Here is a 26,856-nt window from a genome sequence, read left to right on the forward strand (position 1 = left end):
TGATTTAGGGATGCTTAATCTATCTATTACATAATCAGAGATCGTGCATAGAGATGCTTAAATTTTTTATCACCAGCCATTCTCCAGATTAAGTTAATTTAATTGTTCCCTTCATTAAACTTGGATTTCAGGTAAGGGCCATCTATAAAGGAAAATGAGGGACGGAAGTCGCTTATGTCTTTCTCGTACGATTCTCCAGTTGTTGTCTAAAACTGAGCAACACTTTAACACACCAAAAAATACCCAAAACAAATGCTGACCAGCAAAAATTATGCAAATACTGAACATTTGATCTAAATATGAAATTCGAAAAGAAAACCTCAAAAAGAAAAAAAAGTGAAAAATCGGAAGTAATGTGGTACTTCCGGTATTTCTTTAAGAATTTTTCGACGAATCCAGAATTTGAACAAGACCTTTGACCACCCTTTTTAATATAAAAAAAGACGTAGAGTTGTTCATTGTATTGAAAAAGATATTTAAGAGGGAACTATAATAACTCATAGGAGTCACCTTTTATGGAATTGTCCAAGAATTTAATCGAATCCACCAACAAGTAGAATAGAAAGTTAAAAGGAAACATTTTCGGATGAGACAGGAAGTGACAGATTAAAACTGCAATTCTCACGTAACTTTATATCAATCTTGGGAAGCTGAAATGGACTGGACTAGTCCAACCTCTGAGACGGAAAAGAATCTTTGTATAGTCGGAAGTTCGGGGTGAAAAGTGAAAAGACGTCAGAAAACCAGGTTTGATATGTGAAGAGTTCATCCAGGTAGATCTTCTAAGATTCAGCGCCACCTTACAGGCCCAATAATCGACTCAAAAAACCCTTCCAGAAGACCTTTAAAACTACACTAATCGATAGTAGTATCGCCTCGCAAGTACGTTCCCACATCTATGTACACAATTACTTCTAATCATTACATGAGAACATGAGATAGTAAATAAGAAAAAAAAAAAGATAAAAACTATCAGAGACATTATTTGAACAGCTTTGAGTCATTCCAAAAAAATAATGATCCTTCATTTTGGTGAAGCTGTGAATGATTAACGTGTCCTTGAATCCGTCTTCAATTTGTTAGCACATGATGAAATTTACAATTTACGTGACAAACCTTGTGTGCAAAATAAATAATAAAATAAATAATAATAATAATAATAATAAAGGACTGTATTATTATGAAATTGAAAAGATGACTGAATCTGTGTTTAAAGATCTTACTAAGTAGCGCAACTCCAAGGCTGAAAATACCCAAAAACAAAACCCCCTCCAAAAAAAGAAAACTGTTTATTTTTTAAATTTCAGGCGCAGGTTTTCATTAAAACTGTTCCGGTAGGACAATTGTATAAGGGTTGATCGTCAAAAAAAGCACGAAAAAGCGTAACGTTGAAAAACACCCAACTTTGACAATTTTTTCCTCTTTTTCTATAAAAAATAAAATTCCCAAATTTTCTTTAAAATATAGGGCAAACCCTCCTTTATAACTGTAATTTTTTCGCTACAACCCAGATCTAATAGATTTCGAGAAATACGTTGCTGAAAATTGGGGAATAAAATGGCATTTTCAGAAAATCTTCTTCTTGTTACCTTTTTTGTAAACAACGTAGCGCCTAAACGCCTGAACCGATTTTCACGAATGAGGTATCATTCGATTCAGAATTTTATGTAGCTGTGCCTTTTGGGGGTCTCGACGCTGTACATCAAATGGGAGAGAAGTTAACCCAATATATGTAAGGCCCCCTCCTTCAAAACTACCATTGCAAATAATAACTGTAAATCTTGCCCAACAAGAAAATCTAAGGGCCAAGCAGCTGCTTTCGAACCCGTGATCTCTGCGTTCAGCTAATTATCTTCCCTTTTTAAGGCACCCTTTATTAAAAGATGATATTATACGACAGTGATGGCGAAGCTATGACCCGCGGGTCAGACACTGGACCCGCGCAAGCTTTTTCACTGACCCACAATTGATAGGCAACCATTTATTTCTTTACGCGGGTTGATTTAGATCTTCTAATTGTGTGGTTAATTTATATTCTATCTGTACTTTTTTTCAATCACGCATTGACACAAAAGCAAATTTAAATGCTATCTATAACCTTTAGTTTGATCATTACAGTTCTAAAAACGCAAATGCTTTTTGTAGTATTTGAAATAAAGCAAAAGTGTTTACAAAATATCAAATAAAATGTATAATTTTACTCATATTTTGTTTGTTACAAAAAAAATCGACAATCCAAAGCAAATAACCATATTTAGATTTTTCTTCAGATAAAACACACTTTTGTTCAGGTTTTGTTCAGTTAGGTTTTTGTAAAAAGAGACTTCCATAGCCACTTTGTTTCGTCCCGTTTTAACCGTTAAGCCAACTGAATTTTAAAGAGGTTTACTTTTGAAAATATTCAGTTTAAACATTTTTAAACTTAACTCTTGTGCCGAATGGGCATTAGTGACCCAAGAGCTAGTACTAACAAAATTTGACCCACGTCTCAAAAAGGTTCGCCATCCCTGATCTATACGAAATACTGTGTGTCATAACAGCGCCATCTATTTGAAAAAAGAAAAAACAAGTTCAAAACTTGTGAATTACCAACAGCTAAAAAGCTGTACGTGATAACAGCATTGTGTTTTTATTAGACATGAATAATAATGTTATGTATACATTACAGTTACATATAGACAGACACCTTAATGAGTAAAGTCTTGTAAATCACGATTATGGTGGCCATTGTAACAGATCGTACCGAAGTCCTTCAACTATAAACCGGGAACTGAAGATAATTGTGAAAGCGAGTGATGGGAGGAGGGGTGGAGGGAGAAAAAAACCAACCTCAGCAGCGATGTCCGGAACTGCTGCTGCTAACTAGATAATGTTATGTGTGTATGTGAAGTGTTGGCTGTCCTTGCCGTCGGGGAGCGTCACGACCACTACGCTAATGTATATACAATCATTTTACAAGTTTTTTTTTTATAAGGAAATTAATGTATTCATTTTCTCTCTCTATCTATCTTTCACGAAGATGATTCATAAAATACTGGGATAAGTTGTTATTTCATCATTGCACTAGTTTTTGCAATCAAGACGGCAATCAATACGCAAGGGGGGGGGGGGAAATCAAAGGATCTTATTTTTCAATACTTTGCCAAAGTTAATTCGTTATTCTGTTCAAAATTTTCGCTTATCTTAAGATCTGAATTCGCTGAAGATCCAAATTTTCAAGATTTTGGGAGGGGGGTTTACAACTGGGACTTGTCTAGGACGCCTGCTCTTAATTTAGCGGCAATGTGATTGGAAAAAAGAAACTCTGTACTTTAAAAAGAAAAAAAGAGGGAGGTTTCTCCTGCTAGAACTAGGGTTTGGTTCAAAAAGTCACTTTTGGCTAAAGCACTTGGGAGAAAAGACCTCTCCTCTCTGGGCAGTCCCACCATTGCTCTAAACTTAATCTTAAACTTAAGAAATAAAAAAGCCTAACATGCTCAAAATGGCATATTTTACATAAGTTAACCTCATATAATGTGCTCTTACATGGTTGGATTCTATTAAATGGTTATTATAAGTTATTTATAGCAAAGTATGTTGGGCGGTTAGAGGCTAGACCCGCAAAGCTAATAGTGTATTCGATTCCCTGGTGATATTAAAGTGTGTTAGGCGGTTATAGACTAAACCCGCAAAGCTAAGATGTATTGCTGGTTTAGTGAGTTCGATTTCCAGTCTAGGTCTTGGAGTTTATTTAATGGTTAATATTAGAAATTTATAGTAAAGTATGTTAGGCGGTTAGAGGCTAGACCCGCAAAGCTAAGATGTATTGTTGGTTAGTGGATTCGATTTCCAGTCTAGGTCTTGGAGTTTATTTAATGGTTAATATTAGAAATTTATAGTAAAGTATGTTAGGCGATTAGAGGCGAGACCCGCAAAGCTAATAGTTAGTGTATTCGATTCCCTGGTGACATTAAAATGTGTTAGGCGGTTATAGACTAGACCCGCAAAGCTAAGATGTATTGTTGGTTAGTGGATTCGATTCCCCTGGTCTAGGACTTGTATTTTATTTAATGGTTAATATGAGAAATTTATAGTAAAGTATGTTAGGCGGTAATAGGCTAGACCCGCAAAGCTAAGATGTATTGCTGGTTTAGTGGGTTCGATTCCCTGGTGTATAGACCTTGGATTTTATTTAATGGTTAATATGAGAAATTTATAGTAAAGCATGTTAGGCGGTTACAGGCTAGACCCGCAAAGCTAAGATGTATTGTTGGTTAGTGTATTCGATTCCCGGTTGTAAGAGCACATTATATGAGGTTACCACCAGTTCCCACATAGTAAATCTCTGATGGAACTTTCACCTCTTCTCCGCGCGCGCCACCTAGAATGTATTTCTTTAATTAAAACACTTCAACACCAATTATCTAATAGATTTTGCAGATTACAGCAGTTAGTTTCAGTGCTGAAACGTGTAAAGTCGCCTTTTGAGAGTTTGCTGCAGTTTTCCACCTTTCAAATTAATTATATTAATTAACGGTGTCCCTACACCGATTAAACTCTTTTGGAAATATTTTAATTTTTCTTCGAAGACAGTTCATCCTGTTTTGTACCCAAAAATAAAATAAAAAATGCAAAAACATTCTGACATTTTCTTACAAAGTTACACGAGTATGATGGTGCCATTTATAAAAACAGAAATTCGAAACATGCGAAAGAAATCCGGCACAGGAAAAACGCCAAAGAGGAGGCTTCCCTCAAGCAGCTGAAATGGACGAAAGGAGGACAGAACCAGAAGAAGAAGAAGAAGGAATAGCAGCTTTAGGCGATAGTTTGAAAACGGCTGGTTCGTCGATTAATCGATTATCACGATATCGATTAATCACGATAATCACGAAAGCTAATTAAAATAGCTAACAAATTAAATGGACAACTAAGGAATGAATGAAATGTCCATTAGGCACTTCTTTAATCAAGACAATAGTACAATTACCTAATAAATAAAATTGTATTATTAAAACTAAAAAAAAATCAAAAAATAATAATAAAATTGGAAAAAAAATCGATAGGTGAATAATAGTGAATACTATTGGCAGTGAATTATAATGCTAGAATAATCAGCCAATTACAGTAGCAAAGTCTTGGAACACCTTGTACAACCGGCAGGATGTGTCCACAGACCAGTTTCCATTGGTGAGAGACAAAGCGTACCGTAATAATACGAACAGCGTTCAGAACGCCAAGAAATGTCCAGAGTTAAAAAGCAACTTCCACCCCTCCCGCGCGCGCGCGCGCCACCTAGAGTGTATTCATGCATTTCTTTAATTAAAACACTTCAACACCAATTATCTAATAGATTTTGCAGATTACAGCAGTTAGTTTCAGTGCTGAAACGTGTAAAGTCGCCTTTTGAGAGTTTGCTGCAGTTTTCCACCTTTCCTTTTTCAAATTAATTATATCCCATTAGGCTGTTTTAGCGGAAGTTCATTAGGAAGGAATCTTGATGTTTTACTAACGACTTTTCCACAATACAGTTCAGAGAAATGGTATTTCCCGGTTGACCGTTTTTTTTTTTTGTCTAAACTATACTGTGGCCGAAATAAAAAATTTCCGGCGACTTCCAGCGATATTTTTGGACGGAGGCGTCTAGCAAACATACTTCACTATAAAGTTCTCATATTAACCATTAAATAAAATACAAGACCTAGACCGGGAATCGAATCCACTAACCAACAATACATCTAAGCTTTGCGGGTCTAGCATCTAACCGCCTAACATACTTTACTATAAAGTTCTCATATTAACCATTAAATAAAATACAAGACCTAGACCGGGAATCGAATCCACTAACCAACAATACATCTAAGCTTTGCGGGTCTAGCATCTAACCGCCTAACATACTTTACTATAAATTTCTCATATTAACCATTAAATAAAATCCAAGACCTAGACTGGGGGAATCGAATCCACTAACCAACAATACATCTAAGCTTTGCGGGTCTAGCATCTAACCGCCTAACATACTTTACTATAAATTTCTCATATTAACCATTAAATAAAATACAAGACCTAGACTGAGGAATCGAATCCACTAACCAACAATACATCTTAGCTTTGCAGGTCTCGCCTATGACCGCTCGGCTAACGTGGCGCCTTACTTGGGGATGCCACGTACACACTTCCGCTCAACCAAATGACCACAAAATGAGCCCTCAACACACAAGTCCCGGCCAACAAAGCAACAAAGCCAACAGGCACAGACAGTCACAACAACAACAACAACAACAACAACAACAACACAACAACAAATCATCGACAACAACAAATCATCAACAACAATCACATAATTACAATTAAATAAAACAAATAAAATCACCCACTCGCACACACCCAACACAAACACCCTCCAGCCAACCAACCAGATCTACTTCATCCACCAACCACCGAGGTCATCCGCCTCTCAAAGGCCGCCTGCGCGAATTCGCGGAAAGCCACATACGCAGACGCGTTCTCCAGTAACAAGGGGAAAACGTCTCCAGCTACGAAGAACGGAAATCCCACCTTCCGCCACATAATACAGCGCAAATCATTATAAAGATCGCATTGCATAATAATGTGCTCCGCTGTCTCTGGGTATCCACAAGTGCAATATGGGTCCGTTGCTAAGCCTATTTGTGGGAATCCACTAACCAACAATACATCTTAGCATTGCGGGTCTAGCCTATATCCGCCTAGCATACTTTACTATAAATTTCTCATATTAACCATTAAATAGAATACAAGGCCTAGACTGAGGAATCGAATCCACTAACCAACAATACATCTAAGCTTTGCGGGTCTAGCATCTAACCGCCTAACATACTTTATTACAAATTTCTCATATTAAAACCTAGACCGGGAATCGAATCCACTAACCAAAATACATCTTAGCATTGCGGGTCTAGCCTACATCCGCCTAGCATCTTTACTATAATTTTCTCATATTAACCAATAAATAAAATACAAGACCTAGACCAGGGGGAATCGAACCCACTAACCAACAATACATCAAAGCTTTGCGGGTTTAGTCTATAACCACTGGGCTATTGTTGCGCCTTAAGTTTGTGCATTCACACTAGATTTGTGTTCAAGTACAGTCCATTGTGAAAAAGGACGGAGTTAACACACAGAGATATTATTAAAGCTCACCAGAGAAACTATTACACGTGTATCTAAAATTATTTAGTTGTACTTTATGGTTTTAAAAAAAAGCAAGATGATGGTTTAAAGAAAAAAAATTAAAATAATAAATAAGAAAACATATTTTGTAAAGGGAAAGTAACTTAAAAGCCCTTAGTACGGCTATCCAAAATATTCCACAACAGAAATCGTAAGTAAAAAATATTACCCATAATACTTTGGTTGAAGTGGAAGTGGCTTCATACATTTCTAAAACGCTTCATTAAGTAATAAACTAGCCAAAGAGAAATCTGAACTTTTTTTTTTAATTTTAGAGAGAGATAGAGAAAATGGGAGGAACTAGTTCGATTACCTTGAAGCTCTTTTACGTCGAGAACCGTCGGGTCAATTTAATCTTAATGGCCTCATCTTATAATTAATAATCTGGCGGTAACATTCACGAATTTCTCACGAAGGTTACGTAATAAAATTTTATTGAAACCAGTTAAAAAAATAGTTGACTTCACAATATCATAAATATATTAAAAAACATAAAAAAACATCGTGAAAAGCACTTCCGGTAACCACAATTCTTTAAATTTGTAATATATTGAGCAAACATTTAGTTATATCCGTTTCTCAGTTTCCTCCTAAAAAAAAAAAAAAATCAAATTTTACACACACAAAAAGTTTATAGGAAGTTGGAAACTCTAAATTTCGTTTTGTTTCTACGCAAGAGTCTCAACGGAAGTTAACCATCAAAATATCTTTAAAACGGAAGTACAACTGCACATTTACAGTTGCTGCTCTTGTTCTAGCCAGCTGTTCGTTTACGTTAACGAAGCTTGAGAGAAGTCCCTGCAATTTAGGGTCAGTTGAATCTTTAATCTTAATTTGACGATATCGAACGTATTTATCCGGAGTCAAAGAACAAAGTTTCCCCATCCACGTAATCAAAAATAATTGAAACCACTAACCAACAATGCATCTTAGCTTTGCGGGTCTAGCCTATGACCGCCTAACATACTTTACTATAAATTTCTCATATTAACCATTAAATAAAATACAAGTCCTAGACCAGGGGAATCGAATCCACTAACCAACAATACATCTAAGCTTTGCGGGTCTAGCATCTAACCGCCTAACATACTTTACTATAAATTTCTCATATTAAAACCTAGACTGGGAATCGAAACCACTAACCAACAATACATCTTAGCTTTGCGGGTCTAGCCTACAACTGCTCGGCTACCGTGGCGCCTTAAGTTTTTAATACATAAAATCATCCTTTCTCAATATTTACTTTTTAAGTATTCACAGTGTATTTTTTATCTACAGTAAAAAAAAAAAAATGAACAGCAATTAAATCCGCTATTACGGCTTTTTATTTATTTATCTAACAGTGATTATGTTTAAAAATATTTTAATGAGCACGATTAGTTGTTTCCATGGTGACTATTTTGTTGAATAGGCCAAGGTCAGTTCTGTAAATATCTACATTAACTGCGCCATTTATCCCTCCTCACATTGGTGAAATCTTCTCAAATTATTTAAAAGCCTAATAAAAACTATTTATTACACTAAATAATTATGAACTTGATACATTGTCCTAGATAACTATACCACTATTTGATGGTTTTATTACTTTTTTTAAAAAAAAGTCAGAACTTTTAGTCATTACTTTACGTAATAAAATATTCATAAAACTTGGTGTTCTAGCAGCAAATGTGTAGATCTTTAACTACTGTTTGAAACACTTTTCAAGGTATGGACACTTCTGCGAGGGGGCGGTGCTTTAAGGCTACCCCTCTAAAGTGACATGTCTGTACTTAGTATTGTATTGATAGCAATATAATTATGATAGGACTCAAATATGAAACTAAATTCTAAAATTTGTAGGAAATCGGCTAACCGAAAGTACCTTTCTATTTAATGAATAGTTCACATTCTCGACAATGGTTCTTAGGATGATTCAATTCAGTAATATTCAGAGACTGAGGAATGTTAATGAGTTAGAAACTCGAGTGTTCAAGGGATTGTAGCTTACTGCACCCAACTAAAAAGAATATGGTTCCTGAGAATTGGTTAATGCGCAGTGCTGGATAAGTACTGTGATATGGAATCATAGTTGAAGACGAATTCTCTACACCAGACTGATCAATCAACCTTCTGATGATGGATGAAGCTGCGAAACCGACCATGCGATATACGCATTGGCTTTACCTCTAAAATACTACTCCAATTAATGGCGTCATATTGCCAGTTCAATAATTTCCACCTGGATTACACACTCAAGCAAAGAAGTAGCGATCCAAGAGCTGCCTGGGAGAACTCTGGTACAATTACAGCAATAAAGAAAAAAAAAAAGATTCCTCCAGTATGATAAAAAAAGAAAAGTTATTATTAGAACTATCACGAGAAGTGGAGATGCCTGCATGTATTAGTAATATGCCCGGGGAAAGATTACGAAGTTTTTTTTGATGAACTTCAACCCTGGGTGAGTTGAACAGTGGAATAGAATGGAAGGTAAGGAAAAAATCTCAAGGCCACATTATACAGGAATTCTGCCATAATCCTAAACCACTATTTCATGTCTGCGAAGACGTGCTTTGTGAAGATCATATAGCGTTATCTTAGATGAGGCTACAAGTCTTTTGTTTCTGGGTAACTACATTAATATAGGATACAGCATACATTCAAATATAAGTATGTATATTCCTCATTCATTTAGTAAATCTTCTTTAATTTTAGCAAAATTTTGTTCTGTATACCGAGATTCATCTCTTTGATCTTTACTTGTTTCTTTTCTTTTTGCAATTAAAGCGACCAAACATCATAGATCGAGAGCGCCAGAAGCCTTTTTTCTTTGCACTACCAACCTTTAAGACCGTTTATCTTTCCAGGAACTATTTTAAGAATTCTGTGTCGAACAAGTTGGACGCCTGGGTCTAAAACGAAGTTTCTGGTGGCAACCCGCCAAAGTCTGACGGCTTGTAGATTGTAGAGAAAAAGGGGAAGGAACGCAGGCAATCCAAACTGCCCATTGTTTCCCGCCCACCTCTCATCTCATCAGAGATACCGGGGCTTTAAAACAAATCCGGCTAAAGGTTGCACAGATGCCAGTACAATAAACTGATAAAGTAGTAACAGGGCACTAGGAAGCATGGCGTCTCAATCGCCCAGTGCACTGGAATAAACCTAAGTCTGACAGCTTAGGAGAATACCTTTGACTAACCGAGAAAGCGTTCATATCACAAGCGCTGGAGGAGGAGGATAACAGGTGGGTGTTTAATCCCTAAGGCACCTAAGACTCCCTGAACGCCCTAGTGATTCTCCCCTCCAGAGAGCCTCACTGGTCCACAATAAGATCGAAAGTGAATGGCTAACTAGAACGCTCTAGAACTTCTAATTTTAGGGTATTATCTTTGTGGGGTATATGGGAGGGGGATATGGTGGCAGGGAGATGTGCATAGAATATGAGGGCGTGGTTATGCGCAATTCTGTCGCTCAACTGGGGCTTCCCCTGGGACAACCTGGATAGTTACCAGCCCTTATTTACCAGTAACAGCCACAAACAGAAGTTAAATTTGGAATTTGAAAGCAATGTATAAGTAAGATACACAAGAATTGTCAGAAAACGTCTTGTTGTCGGTTCATACAATTATTATTATTATTTTTTTAATTTTACTATTTTTGGTCAATTTAATAACCTGATGATAATATTAGTCAATTTAATTATATCGACTTCAACTTCGTCATTTATCACCCCCTCTCTGTCTAACAAGCCCGATCACTCCCTCTCTCTCTCTCTCACACACACATGGTGACGTGAAGAAAATAATTAAATTTTATTACTAATAATTTTAGTTACGAAGGTAGTTTAGGTGTTATCTTTAATTAATTTTGACCATATTTAGTGTACAATATCTTCTTTTAAATTTTTTTTTTGTCTGTCAGTACTATCTTCATGCACAATATTATTGTCTTTATTATATTTACCAATTTGCTCGTAAAAAAATAATTAATAATAATTATTATTATTATTTAATTGGCTCGTAAAATGTATATTAAAGTAAAAGATTTTGTCTATTTTAGTTATGATGTCATTTTTTCCTCATTATTATTTTCAATATGGCTGCCTGTACATATATCTTTATATAAAACAAATCTCGATGATGCTCATTGTAATGTGAAGTTAATGATTTAATCATTAATTTAAAGTTAGTAATGAAAAAATAATAATAATGGATAGGCTTAAACCAATGCGGCTACTTAAAATTCCACATCAAATTAGCTTCACAATAAAATCCTCTAAATGGCTTTGTTTCATCCAGAACACTTCCGGCTTCATGCATCCCTTCTCTCAGATTCATGCATCCATGGCCCACCACCCACGATATATAACGCCGATTGTCTTAGGTTGGCTAACATGTTTGCTGTAACAGCTGCTGGATTGTGGTTACTAAAGCTTTTGTAATCGCTGTTGATAAAAGCTCTCTTTTAAATACGTATTTATTGTGCATGTATACGAGGGTCGTTTGAAAAGTCCGTGCAAAGTCAGAGAGATAGCACCACTGGCGCGTATCGAGGTTATGTTTAGTTAGTAGCATCTCTTGGAAGAACACACACCAAGTTTCAGCCAGATCGGTCTATTTCTTTGTGTTTGGCATTCGTTTGAATCGAGGAAGTCGAGTGATTTTCAAAAAATGGACGAAAAAGAATTTCGTGTGTTGATTAAACACTACTTTATGAAAGGCAAAACGCCTCAGGAGACTAAAGAGAAGCTTGATAAACATTATGGTGACTCTGCACCTTCCATTAGAACAGTTTATAAGTGGTTTCAAAATTTTCAGAGTGGCCATATGGGCACAAGTGACGCTGAACGTTCTGGACGCCCTGTTGAGATTACTACTCCAGAAATCATTGATAAAATCCATGATATGGTGATGGATGACAGAAGAGTGTAGGTGCGTGAGATTGCTAGTGCTGTGGGCATCTCGAATGAACGGGTACATAATATTTTGCATCAACATTTGGACATGACAAAGCTATCCGCAAGATGGGTGCCGCGATTGCTCACGCTTGACCAAAAACGAAATCGTGTGAAGTGTTGCAAGGACGGTTTGCAGCTGTTCCAGAAGAATCCTCAGGACTTTAAGCGTCGTTTCGTCACTGTGGATGAAACATGGATACATCACTACACTCCTGAGACCAAAGAACAATCTAAACAATGGGTTACCAAGGGGGAATCTGCGCCAAAAAAGGCGAAGACCGTTCCTTCGGCCGGAAAGATTATGGCGACTGTCTTTTGGGATTTGCAAGGAATGATCCTCATCGACTATCTGGAAAAGGGTAAAACTATTACAGGTGCATATTATTCATCGTTATTGGACCATTTGAAAACCGAGCTGCAAGAAAAACGCCCACGATTGGCCCACAAAAAAGTCCTTTTCCATCACGACAACGCACCAGCTCACACCTCAGCAGTTGTGGTCTCAATATTAATGGAAATAGGGTTCCAACTCGTTTCACATCTTCCCTATTCTCCAGACTTGGCTCCCTCGGACTACTATTTGTTCCCCAATATGAAGAAATGGCTGGCGGGAAAAAGATTTTATTCAAACGAGGCGGTGATTGCAGAAACGAATGGCTATTTTGCAGACTTGGGCAAATCCTATTATTCGGAAGGGCTCAACAAACTAGAGCAGCGTTGGACGAAGTGTATAAGCCTAAAAGGAGACTATGTTGAAAAATAAAAAAGGTTTACCCCATAAAATTAAGTAGTTTTTATTTTTGCACGGACTTTTCAAACGACTCTCGTATCTCCTTACTACGTGGCAAAACACATTCGCCGTTGAAAAGGAAGTTCATAACAGATTCTTAACTCTTGTTTACTTAAAAGTCTCAAGTGTTTACTTAAAAAAGCTTTATCATTACTACACGATTGGCTATATGATTTACCTACTTTAGAATGGCTTACTTTTACGTGAGTTGATGTAAAGTCACGTGGAGATTGTCCACTTAAATATCTCGTAGGGCCCTAAGGTGGTTTTTATTATAAATAAATTTAAATTTCCATTCAGGTAAAAACAAAACCATAAATGGTTATTTACTCTGTTAGTTACATATTTAATTCTTATCAACACGATATAGTTTCGAAGTAAAAAGGAAAACAAAAAACGGAAGTCTAACCTTACAGGAAACCTACACCCACCTGTAAACTATTCTAAATAATTTATTTAACAAGTGTGGAAAGTAGTACTTTTCCTCACGCGAGGCAAGGTTTGCACGCACGAACGAGCGAAGCGAGGCGAGTGCAAGTGCAAATTGCCGAGTGTGAGGAAAATACTTTTTTCTGCAACCATGTAGGGAAGTTCTCATTACTCAATTAAAATCAGCTGTGTAATGCCCAACTTCCCACACTAGTGGGGAAAAATTCCCATTAGTGTCACTTTCCGCACTAGTGTGTGGAAAAACTTTATTGTGCTTCCTTGATATAAGAAGTTTTGTTATTAACATAAATATTTTCTGTAAAACTTAAATAAGCTTATTTAACGTAACTAAATAATTAAAAAACGAATATTAAAAAATAAAATAAAAATTGAAAGGAATATAGAAATAAAAATAATACTTTAATAAATAATTAGATATTTTTAATTATAACAGTTAAAAAGGTTATAGTGTTACCTTATAGAAATTTAAAATGGATTCTAGTGATGCCTGTTTAGAAAACACTCCTCCATCAATAAAAGAAACAGCAGAAAATGTAATAAGTAATGTAAATACGTAAGTAATGTAAATAATTGTAATATAACAATAAATGTTAATAAATAAATTACTTTTTGTAGACTGTAAAAATGAAATTTTTAATTTTTTTAGTTAATAAATGGTTGCAGAAAAAATATAATATTTAACTCGAGTGTCAAGTATTTTCCTCACACTCGGCAATTTGCACTTGCACTCGCCTCGCTTCGCTCGCTCGTGCGAGGAAAAGTACTACTTTCCACACTTGTTAAATAAATAACTATACACTCGAGTTAAATATTATATTTTTTCTGCAACCATTAGGGTTATTAACTAAAAAAAAAAAAAAACTAAACAGGAATCACTAGAATCCATTTTAAATTTCTATAAGGTAACACTATAACCTTTTTAACTGTTATAATTAAAAATATCTAATTAATTTTTATTTTATCTTTTTAATATTCGTTTTTTAATTATTTAGATAAAATAAATTTAAATAAGCTTATTAAAGTTTTATAGAAAATATTTAATAACAAAACTTCTTATATCAAGGAAGCACAATAAAGTTTTTTCACTCACTAGTGAGGAAAGTGACACTAATGGGAATTTTTCCCCACTAGTGAGGTAAAGTTTGGCATTACACAGCTGATTTTAATTGAGTAATGAGAACATTCCTACATGATTGCAGAAAAAAGAAATTTACCAAGAAAAATTGTGTAAAAATAAACCTTATTAGTGTATGTGAACATATACGACGGAAGTAAGAAGTTTTGCGGAAAAACTAGAGCAAATCTCAAAAAAAAAAAAAAAAAATAGTGAACGATCCATAGAGAAAGAGGTACTTCCGGTTCAGGTATTTACTTCAAACACAGAATTTGCGTACAAAATAAGCCTTCTTTCAGAACACAAAAAAACAAGACCGGAAAATTATACAAACAATTGCGGAGAAAATCTATTCATCCCTCCTCCGGCCTAGAAGTATCCTTCCCCCACCCTCTAATAAAATTTTCCGGCGAAAAATGTTACAGGAAAATCGTTAGAGATTTTCAAGAAAATTTTTAAATAATAAACATTAAAATCGATCCACCAGTGAAGTTGTACTTCCTCTTGTATTGCAATTTTTAACCAAAACCTTTATTTAAGGCTTCTAAATATAGAGGCAGCTAAACTTCTCAAGGACGCCATCTTTATTTTGAGGTCAGTTTCTGGAGTTTTGGAATGTCAATTAAGAAATTCCAAGAAGAAACTGAACTGAAATTGTTTTTATTTTTTTTTAAATTCTCAGACTGAGTTATATTAAATTAGAGGTTTAGTGTAACTGAGTAGTTGTAGCGAAGGAAGACAGAGAGCAGCACCCCTCCTCCCACTACCAGGAGCGAAGAAGCGGTCAGAAGCGTGAAAGGTTGGTGAACCTTCTTTGACAAGTTTCAAGACGAACCACCTAGTTAAGGGAGAAAGAAAAACCATTGAGAATGATATACATGGCTATACATTTATTTGTCAAAATTATAATGTATAGATTTCTTTCTCGAACGAACAAACACCTGGGTATGAGTCGGTATAGGAAAAGAACATGTCGGAAGTGGAACTTGTCAGTCACCAGAATGAGTATTATTCGGATGGCTGTGGTTGTTTGCTGAAATATAATTGTATATAATTATCAACTGCTTCTTGTAATGTGTACGTAAGTATACGTGTGTTTTTTTAAAAAAAAATTATTTGCAGTTATTACCGTGTAATTCCTCAGAATCGAATCCACTAGCTGTCTTAAGAGCCTACAATTCTTTTTATTCATTAAATTCTGGAATGAAAACTCACGATTTTCTCGCCAAGGAGTACTCTTCATCGAATTTTCCGGCAGAAATTCCGGGTACTTTGTAAACACTGTAACAAGTTAAAACAAAATCATAGAAGCCGTGATCCGAGAAATTCACGAAATATAGGGCAAAAAAAGAAAAAACTCTGCGCGGAAGTATCCCTGAACGTACCTAGAAGAAAGCATAAAGCTGGGGGGGGGGGGGATTAAGTCAGCACGGGCATTCCGCAAGGTTACCCGGCTAAGTGGTGCTCCGTTTGCTTTGCAGCTAGCTTTGTTAGTTGGGATGGACTTTTAACTTCCGCTTTGATGGCAACGAATTAGAATAGTCCCCGCCATATGCAGTTGCACGATTGGTCACAGGACACGGTATGTTGCGCGCCAAAATGTTCAAAATAGGCTTAGCAACGGACCCATATTGCACTTGTGGATACCCAGAGACAGCGGAGCACATTATTATGCAATGCGATCTTTATAATGATTTGCGCTGTATTATGTGGCGGAAGGTGGGATTTCCGTTCTTCGTAGCTGGAGACGTTTTCCCCTTGTTACTGGAGAACGCGTCTGCGTATGTGGCTTTCCGCGAATTCGCGCAGGCGGCCTTTGAGAGGCGGATGACCTCGGTGGTTGGTGGATGAAGTAGAACTGGTTGGTTGGCTGGAGGGTGTTTTTCGAGTTTGTGTTGGGTGTGTGCGAGTGGGTGATTTTATTTGTTTTATTTAATTGTAATTATGTGATTGTTGTTGATGATTTGTTGTTGTCGATGATTTGTTGTTGTGTTGTTGTTGTTGTTGTTGTTGTTGTGACTGTCTGTGCCTGTTGGCTTTGTTGCTTTGTTGGCCGGGACTTGTGTGTTGAGGGCTCATTTTGTGGTCATTTGGTTGAGGGGAAGTGTGTACGTGGCATCCCCAAGTAAGGCGCCACGTTAGCCGAGCGGTCATACGCGAGACCTGCAAAGCTAAGATGTATTGTTGGTTAGTGGATTCGATTCCTCAGTCTAGGTCTTGTATTTTATTTAATGGTTAATATGAGAAATTTATAGTAAAATATGTTTGGCGGTTATAGGCTATACCCGCAAAGCTAAGATGTATTGTTGGTTAGTGGATTCGATTCCCGGTCTAGGTCTTGTATTCTATTTAATGGTTAATATGAGAAATTTATGGTAAAATATGTTTGCTAGTCGCCTCCGTTCACGACACCTAATTTGGTAGTTGGACGTAAAGCCCGCCTGCAGTCCCCCCCCCAAGATGTTCGTCTTAAGAGGGTGTTACGAAATACCATCTTCTTGGTATGATAAGTCGACATTAGTAGGCTGTGGAAAAAAAGCGTAGGTCATGCTTCAAGTCTATGTCGAACTCGTGGCATTTAATCTTAGGGTTCTTGGTATTGAAGATTAGAGTTCTCTACTATAACAAGAGGGGGGATCTGATTTGCCTCCAGGATTACATCCGATTCTTTCCTTCTTAAAAACTACCCAAAATGCCCCAATATCCAACCTGATAGCTCTAAGTCATAGGGCATCCTCTGGAAGAGAGCTAGGTAATCTCTAATGGGATCCCAGTGCTGGATGACAATCTACAATTTTTGTTTTTTTTCAAACTTGGTATTTCCTTGGTGCCCAAATCTAGTACTATAACTTTTTATTTGAATGAAAATTTGTTTCCCAGGAGAAAATGCTTCCTTTTTTCAGGCTTTTCTGGTGGGAGGGGGGAAGTGGTGGATTTATTTGGTTCTAAAGTGCCGTGTAAAGTGTAATGTACGTCCTGATCACCTATATAATACTAAACAGGAATTCAGTATGTATGTTAAACTTTAAATTTGAGGTATATCGGCTGAGCGGAAGTGATACTTTATTCTACTTTATTTTTTTCGTTGCTTAAATTACTTTAAGAGGAAGTCTGTTAGTTTCTGCACCAGATTTTCCATTAATTATACTGTGATGTCGTCATAAATAAATCTGGTTTATTTAAAAATGTTTACGTACATAGGGAGACTGTTCTTAGTGTTGTATATATATAATATATATATATATATAGAGGGATTGTACACTTGTAGTTGCCAATGAATGTAACGGTTTGTCATACAGCGTGAGAGTATGATTTCCACGGCACATTCCGCGATATAGACACCACAGTATCTCTGTGTCTATTTGTGTTAGTCTGTTAGTGCTATTTACTACCAATACACTGCACAGTATAGTTCCTGCCACAGACACTACTACTACTACTACTACTACGCTAGTAGTGGGTCTCGCTGTAAGAGTAATGCCGTTAGCAGTGGAAAAGGAGGAACAAGAAGAAGAGGAAGAAGAAGAGAATTACGTTCTGGACTTGGGAACATTCCCAGTGTCCCCTCTTGGCAGACTCGCGCGGCTCTGCTCTGACATTCCCTCCACCTTCCTTCATGGGAAGAACATCGCAATAAAAACATCATAACAATAGTCTTCAGCTCTTACAAGTGGAGGGGGAGGGGTGGCAAAAAAATTCTATGTCTGTTAACACATACATACACACAATTCTCATGGCTGTAAGTACAAAAAGAAAGAAAAAAAATTTTTGCTGCTCACAGGAAATTGTTAGCTCTCTGTACAAAGGTGGTAAAACCGTAGAATACCCAGAAATGGTACGTTAGAGAGAAGCCCCCCAAAATTAACTCCTCTGGAACTCTCATAAAATCAGTTTTCACTTGAGAAATTCCAAGCATAAGTGATTTGGAAAGTATTAGTTATCCCAAAAGGACCTCCTCAGGTGATTCGCTGTTACTTCTTCGTACTCTGCATTGTAGCCAATTCGTTAATAGAATGTATAAGTGGATAGAACCAAAGTTTTACACCGAAAATAGCTTTCTGAGGGAAATGACACTCTCATAAACGTGCACGGACACCATGGATGATGCAAGGGTGAATGTTTCTAGAACAGCGTTTCCCAACCTGTGGTACGCGAGTTGCTGGTTGGTGGTACGCGAAAAATAATCTATAATGGCGGACATTAAAAGTTAAATCATAAAAAGAGAACCAGAGAAACGTTTCTTCCTATAATACATAAACATTATTTTAATTAATAATATTATACAGTAAAGTTGTTAATATGTACACAGCAATAAGGTTAGTCTTCCTCAAGATATACGAGAAAACATAATAGCACATTTATCAAGGATTAAAATTGTCTTTCATGCGAGTATTTTCCCCCAAAACCCGAAAAAACACAAATGATAACTGGATTTCAAACCCCCCTTCTATAAAGAAAATTTAGGAAAAGCTACATCATTATCAATAAAAGATAAAGAAAATTTAAATAGAATTATCATGTGACAGAACTTAAATGATAACTATGTAAAGATCTGCTTAAAGAGACTGGATTGTAATGAGTAAGCTCTATCCAAGCAACATTAAATTTAATTGGTACTTACAGAGGTAGGTTGAATGCTTAAAAGAAATTAATTTAGAAGATTTGGGCACAAATATAATAATCCTAAAGAAGAACTTTGTAAATTAATTAATAATTTTGAAGAGAAAAATATGTACACAATTTTTAATTATTTAAAAAAAAGTTTTAAAACTAAGATCTTACACTTTACAAAGTTTATAAAGTGGACATGAACGTGAACTCCTTTGTAGCAGATACATTGTATCTCTATACAAATAAAGAATGCAATAATAATAAAATAACATACTCGTAATAACAAATTTCACGAAATATAATCATTTCTACGAAGTGGTACAATTTAGCATGATGTACTACCAAGTGATACGCGAGCCAAAAAAAGGTTGGGAAACGCTATTCTAGAACCAGCCCTTTTTTTTTTTTGATTAAGGAAAACCTAGGAGGGCATGAACGTACCTAGAAAAAAAGGTTATCAACTACTTGGAGGAGGGTGTAAAGTCTTTTTTTTTTCTGAGGGAGAAAGGGCTGTTTAGGAACTAGGGAGTTGTTATCCCAATTCAGACAACTCCTTGGGTCGTTATCCTCATATAATGCGCCCTAGTTCCCCAATTTTGGGAATCAATATTTTTTAAATCGGGAATGGCGTAGCGGGACAGGTTAACTACGGCGTGTTTATCTCACAGATCCGACTGTTCTCCCTATCTCTTCAACATCCCCTTCCTCCGCCTTATGACACCTGCGAATTTCCTGGAATATAGATCACCCCCACTAGTAAAAATTACTATTTCGTAATCAGTCCAAACATAAAAGTGAAAAACAGCATTAACCGTGAGACAGGATAAAACAATTTATCGTAAACTGTAGACTATATTAAAAAAACAATAAAGAACATTAATTTATATTATTAATATTATAAAAAATGATGACTCATAAGATACACAGAGATATATCTTTTTTCTTTTTATTACATAAATGATGTTAATATTGACGACATAGCTATAGTTTGTACGTGTACACTACGGACAGACAAACTGGGAGACTTCAAGGTGAATATGGGAGTGATAGCTTCGATATACCAGATTACTCGCTAAGATTATATTATTTTTCAATGCCAAGGTCAAAATTTAATACTCTAGAATGAAAAAAAAAAAATTATATGTCGAGTTATGCTGTGCTACATTTTTCTTTTCTGACATAAGTTTTATTTTCTTTATACATATGAATTTATACTGACGTCGGTTTTTTTTATGTACATAGATTTATGTGTACAAAAAGCACGCAATGAAGGAAGCTAGATCGTTATTAGGTATTTCCTGCAAATGACAATTCTCTAAAGAATTTTCTGATGAGGTTACGCCCATTACAAGCGGTTAGGTGGAATCAGGAACTAGGTTTTTGAGAAAAAAAAAAAAAAATGCGCAGAAAAAATCAATTCTAAAATGGCACTTCCGGTGAATTGCCGAAAACTGTTTATGGTAACTTGATTGAATCCCAAACCAAAAAACCATTTATGTCAAACTAGAATTTCCGGTATAATTTTGAATCCCAAACCAAAAAACCATTTATGTCAAACTAGAACTTCCGGTATAATTTTGAATCCCAAACCAAAAAACCATTTATGTCAAACTGGAACTTCCGTTTTAATTTTTTTTCTTTTTTTTTTTTTTGCAAGTTTTGCTGCAACATTTTGGTGGGGAGAATTAGGGAAAATGACATTTATTGGTACCAAAAAAAATCACGATTTATTTATTAATTAAAGAAAATAGAAGCTTTAATTAAAAATAGTAATACGATAATTATTATCGTTATAATACGAGTAAAACATCATGCTATGGTGAAATTCATTAAAAGACATGCACAATGAGCATGATAATACGTTCATCATGTTTTAATAAATATTAGTGATTGCATACAAGTGCATTTTTTTTTTTTGGGTGCATTAATTTCCTACATAAATAAAATTTAATGCACTTATATAATCATCTTTACCGCTTTGAAGTATAACAACACTCACTTAATAAATTTAAACAAATCTCGACCATTATATTCCTGAGTCCTGTAATTATTTGCTCTAGAAAGAGATAGAGAGAAAAAAAGTAAAAACTCCAAGGTTAGATGTATTAGGGAGAGGGGGTGTGGTGGGGAAATTGTCCGTGGGAAATCTACATACAACTGTCTGAAGAGTGTGATATAACTGCAAAGTGCATAATTATTGTCTTTTTTTTTTTTTTTTTGCAATTTTGCAATCATCTCTACAGCATCTATTATACTCGTAGTTGGCTTAGGTTCAAAATAATATTAATAATAACTGGATATAGATCAATAATATCTTGTATTTCCTGTTTTTTTTTTTCCGAAAGCAACAGGAAGAATGGCTGCCGATTGTTTTCGAATAGATCCGATACGTCTCTAATTATTCACAAAAAACGTTGTTCCAGAAAGATTATATTAAAAAAAACACCTCTGGAAAGGTGGTCTGGACAAAATACATTATTAGGGCGTTTTTCTGAGGCACAGATACATGGAGAACTTTGGTAATACTTGCCCCTTTGGGTAAGTTGACTCCCGATGTAAGCGATACACATCCCCTTGTTGGGGTTGTAAACTTGAAAGTGATATTTACTGCCATCTGTGAACGAATAGGATAACTAAACTACCAGTTTGAACCCAGCTTACCAAAGTGGTTATCCTAATTTATTATATATTTAGCCGATTTATTTCTCTTCCATGAAGTTCCTATAGGAACGCGCTTGCCTTAATTTAGGGGAGACATCCCTAAGTAAATCTATGGAACGTTGGAGAAGAGTATATTAATACTTTTGAAGGAAGAAAGATTATTGCAAATTAAAGTTATGCTACACAGTACTGAAGACGACTAGTTAGTTCCCAGGCCGAAAGCTTGGCAAAAAATTATGTCAGAAATTGCCAATTATCCTGTTTCCTTAAATATTCCAATATATTTCTGCAATCCAGTATTTGGAACAAATGCACAAGTTGAAACCAATAAAAAATGTATTTGGTAACTAAAAAGTCTTGCAAGATTTTATTAATTAAGAAGCGGAAACATCTGGGAGTCATCAAATGATGGGGCTGGCAGAAACCCCTTACCATAATCAATGTTTTAAACCAATGAGATAGACTTTTGAAAAAAGCCATTCTGTACTGGACACACTTCCGGAGGACTGCTATTTTTCCATTCCATACTCAAATATTGTAGTTAGAATCGTACAATATACTGAAAAGATAGATACGAGATTTGATTTAACTTCATCTTCCCTAATACTTAGCTTCGCTTAAAAAAATGGCAATTACACCCCAGCACTTCTATCGACCAAAAAAATAAAATAAAATTTAAAGAAATGTATGATAGATTATCTCAAGAACAACTATAAGTTGAAATATATAACGTTTTCCGTGACAGTACTGGTCAATACAGCAATAACAAATTGATACTTGATAAAAGAACTCATGAACTTGAAGAAAAAAAGTCAGAGAAAGTAAAAAAAAAAATCAAAATTCGACTTACCAAGTATCGATTCAGTACTCGAACTCTTAAAATTGCTCAAATTGTAATAATAGTTAATTTCTATCTACTAACTACAAAAAAGGTTAGGGTTAACTTAAAATTCTCTTGGCTTTTATGATATTTTTGTAAAATTTTAAGTCACGACACGTAATTGGCGGCTGTAGTTTTTATTATTATTATTATTGTACTGCCGGCGTATGGACAAAGCTCTCTCACCACAGAAAACATTGTGGATATTGAGCTGTAAGAAGATTCCGAGGCACAAACCACTATGAACTAATCCAGATCCCTTTTTTAATTTCTAAAGAAATAAATAAGTCGAATTGAACTATAATTAGATAGAACTATAAAACATAACTTAATAACCAAGTTTTATATCTTACTATATAACATATATTTGCATTGAGTGCAGAAAATAAGTTTCATAACCTGTAGCAACATATAACCATAAATAGAACCAAGAATGGAAACATCTTTAAGACAACATGCGCTCCTAGCGGTGATTGAGAGAAACATTGCCACCTCAGAATTGAAATTTAAATTATTTTTGATTCTTTTTATTTTAAAGAATGTCCTACTAATATTGGATTTAATTAATGATTACAAAGAGATTAGACCATATTAATGAATAAATTAATAACCTTTATAAGCACACTTGAAATCTATGAAAAATGAAATGGAACCAGCAACTAGTCGTTGAAACAATGGCCATTTTGAACATACAAAATTTTTCATTCAAGAAATATGCTACTTCATCAAGAATTTTAAGTTTAAGTAATACATATACAATTAAATGTATAATTATTACATTCTTACCTGCATTTAAGTTGTAGTAGCTTCAGTTCACACTACTTCTAACCCGAACGTTAACACTAAATCACAACGACTTAATCACCGACACCTGCAATTAAAATTTTAATGTTACACACTATGAATAACTTAAAAAGCAATTGATTGTTTTAAAAAAGATAAAAGTTGTTTTTTTACAATAGAAGAAAAAGAAACTATGAACAAAAACACCAAAAAATAAAATAAAGATGGAACCGGCAACTGGCCACAACCTCTGATGGTGCAGGGCCACCTTAATTTTATGAAAAAAACAGTGTGGCCAACCTAATTAAATTATCATCACTTGACATATAACAAATATATAAAATACCATCTGTGTATAGGTTAAGCAGCCCATACATTACCTGTTGTTGTGTTCCTAACCTGGCTAGCTTTTCGGGAGTGTCCCGATTTACTTTTAATCATACTCACACGACTTTTTTTAAATTCTATCTAATATTTCAGTTATTATTTATTTATTATTTTATGTATTTATTTATTTTAAATATAGACGTGATTTGGGGTTGTACTCGTATATAATTCTTCCACATACGTATTTAAACATAGATTTAATAATATTGCATTGTGGTCCTGCAGTCATAACTGTGATTCTTTGACGTCTGTTAATAGATTTTTAATCTCATGTTCTCTTATTGTGTAAAATTAATAGGCATTTAAAGCACCGGATATTATTCGTAATGAAGATTAAACAGATATGTCAGTCTAACGTCACCAAATTTCTTCTTAAATTCTGCATTTTTCTTTGCTCCATCTAGATATCTCCTTTACGTGAAATTTTTACAACATATCCCCTCCAATCTCTACAGCTTCTTCTATCCATTTGGATACATTTTTAAAGTAATTTATTAATACAAATTCTTTTTCTCAAATACTGTGTTTTGTTCCATCTTTACAAGAGGATTGTAACCTCATTTCCCTTAACGCGGAATTCAACTCTACAGAATCTTTAAAAATGATACCTAATTCTAATTTTAAAATATAAGAGATCTTCCGGCAACTCCTTAGTTATATATACATATATATGTTGAGGTTGTTCAGCCTCGAATACTTCTCTAATGCTAAAGTCACAATACTCTGTTAAAAAGTGGTTGTAGTTGAAGGCGTAGATCATACTTAAAGCAAAGAAAATTCATTATGTAAAAAATGTAGTTAAACTGTTCTATTTTTTCAGTGTTTTCTGATTCTTCAAGTTCTTTTTGATTGGTTATCCAAAATAAATATAGCTCACACCAGCTTCAGCGTACCCAAATAGAATAACCTGCTACCCAGTTGGTTATATCATAAATAATAATAACAATATATATTTTATCACAAGAGACAAAAACAACGTAGTCTTAAAAAAAAAACATAAATTTTAAAAGAACTATTATTGTGCCCTTCAAAGTGAAAGGGTGTGCCTTAGCTTTTATCTAATTTTATGACCATTTATTGTTATTACTGTCATTGTTTCTGCTATAATTTATCACCTTTACTTTATTCTCTCTCTCTTTTTCTCTCTCACTGGCTTTGGGGAATTACTTCGGCACTTAATGGAGCTTACATCATTCATTGGTTGTGATAAGGAGGTGTATTTTTTTGCAATTCATTTTATTGTAACGTTTCCAAAGAGGAAACCATTATTGATCAATGCAGTCGAAGGGTAGGGTTGGTGGTTTATTTTTCTCAAGTGCCATTCCAGTGCACGTTGTACCGTGTTACCACTTTCTTGTATTTGGGATCATTTAAATATGTCACTAAAATTACAATTTTTGAAGGGAATCGATTTGACCGGAAGAGAGATACCTTTCTGTTTGGTATTTTCTCTTATTTCTAAAGGGAAGTATTTTATAACGATCAAGTCCTACTATTTCCATTACGAGTTTACAGCGGATATAACTCAATTTAGGGGGGGCCCCTGCTTTTTTTTGAAATTATGGTTTACAGAAAATCTGCGAGCAGATGTAATTTACAGGAAGTTTAAACCGCTGTACTTTGTTTTTTGGATTCATTTTTGAGGGATTTTACCGCAAATTTGTAATTAATATCGAAGTTTAAACGCTGTACTTTGTTTTTTGGATTCATTTTTGAGGGATTTTACCGCAAATTTGTAATTAATTTCGAAGTTTAAACGATGTACTTTGTTTTTTGATTCATTTTTGAGGGATTTTTACTGCAACTTTGCAATTAATATCATTATTTTGCTGGAAATAGCACTTTAAAGAGGGCATTTTCCCACACTTTGTTGGTGTTTTTCACGAAACGGCTTCCACGATTTAACTTAGCATGTTCTTTAAACTTAATATTTAGTGCCTTAAACGCTTCTAGAGACAATCAATCTAGCGTATTTTAGGATGTAAGTAAAGTAAAGTAATTGTCCATTTTTTTCAGGCAGGCTTTAAGTCCAACTACCAATTTAGTGTCGTGGACGGAGTATTTTAGAATATTAGGATTTCCCTCAGAAATGCCAAAATCCCTAAAGAAGTTGGCTAATCTACTACTTCCCGTTAAAAGATAGAAGCTTTATTTGTGGAACTCAAATTTCTCCACATAAACCTGTTGATTAAATTAGAAACAGGAAGAAGATAAAAAAACCCTTCATCAGAATGAACGGAAATCTTTTATTTTGATTGGAGGGGGGTTAACTAAGGACTTTTAAAGTATGTATTTCCAATTATATTTTAATTTCGTATATATACCTCCCAAGAATGATTAACCAATTTCCGTTTTTTACGTATTAGTTTAAAACAAAACAAAACTAGCCATCACTTCATAAATCACTACATAAATTATCCCATAAACTATGTTTAATTCCCACACTAAAAACATCAAAAGAACACTTTAAAAGGAAATAAAAAAAAAAATCATCGAAAAGAGGAAGACCCTCTTTTTTTTTAAACTGTGAAACCGGAAATAAAAGCAACAATTTCCGGTTTGACCGGCTGCACTAATTGAGAAGTTAAGATTGGCAAATGGAACTTTTAAGTTAAGTCACCTCCGCGCGCTTCACCTTTTAAAAAGCTAAATGTACTAATGTCGTATTACTATTATCACTCAGTTCAAAAGGAAACGATTTAATCTTCTATTTTATTTTGTTAGCAGTGCAAAGTTAAGAAGGTCAAATGGAAATGGAGACGTTAATTCATTAACAATGTAAGAGTAGTAATTACAAAAGAAAAAAAATCTTTGTAAAATTAAGAAAGCCTATTATAAATTGTTCACTAAATAAAATTCATTCAAGAAAATCGTAAAAAAAGGCAAAAGAAAAGCCTATTACCCTCTAGACAAAGACGAGGCTAAGTCCAGGGATAAAGGCACAATAGAGGTGAAAGAAGAGGGCAAACTAAGTCTGTGTGTATTTCTATTATAACATTAGTAATGTTTAATTTTTTTTTTTTTTTTTTAATTTATTTTGTAATATACACTCT

The 26,856-nt window shown here is 34.9% G+C and overlaps 1 protein-coding gene across 1 annotated transcript in view; it reads right to left on the minus strand.

Moving 5' to 3' along the window:
* ovo (transcriptional regulator ovo) overlaps nucleotides 1-23,616 on the minus strand; it is a 115,231-nt gene extending 91,615 nt beyond the window's left edge. Inside the window, exon 1 of the mRNA XM_074141428.1 lies at nucleotides 23,420-23,616. The gene's annotated coding sequence lies outside the window, so the exon portion shown is untranslated. The remainder of the gene's footprint in view (nucleotides 1-23,419) is intronic.
* Between the last annotated feature and the right edge of the window lie 3,240 nt (nucleotides 23,617-26,856).

The sequence above is a fragment of the Rhodnius prolixus genome, unplaced genomic scaffold (assembly GCF_049639745.1).
Source record: "Rhodnius prolixus isolate KJV_2025 unplaced genomic scaffold, Rpr scaffold_6, whole genome shotgun sequence".
Taxonomy (NCBI): Eukaryota; Metazoa; Arthropoda; class Insecta; order Hemiptera; family Reduviidae; genus Rhodnius; species Rhodnius prolixus.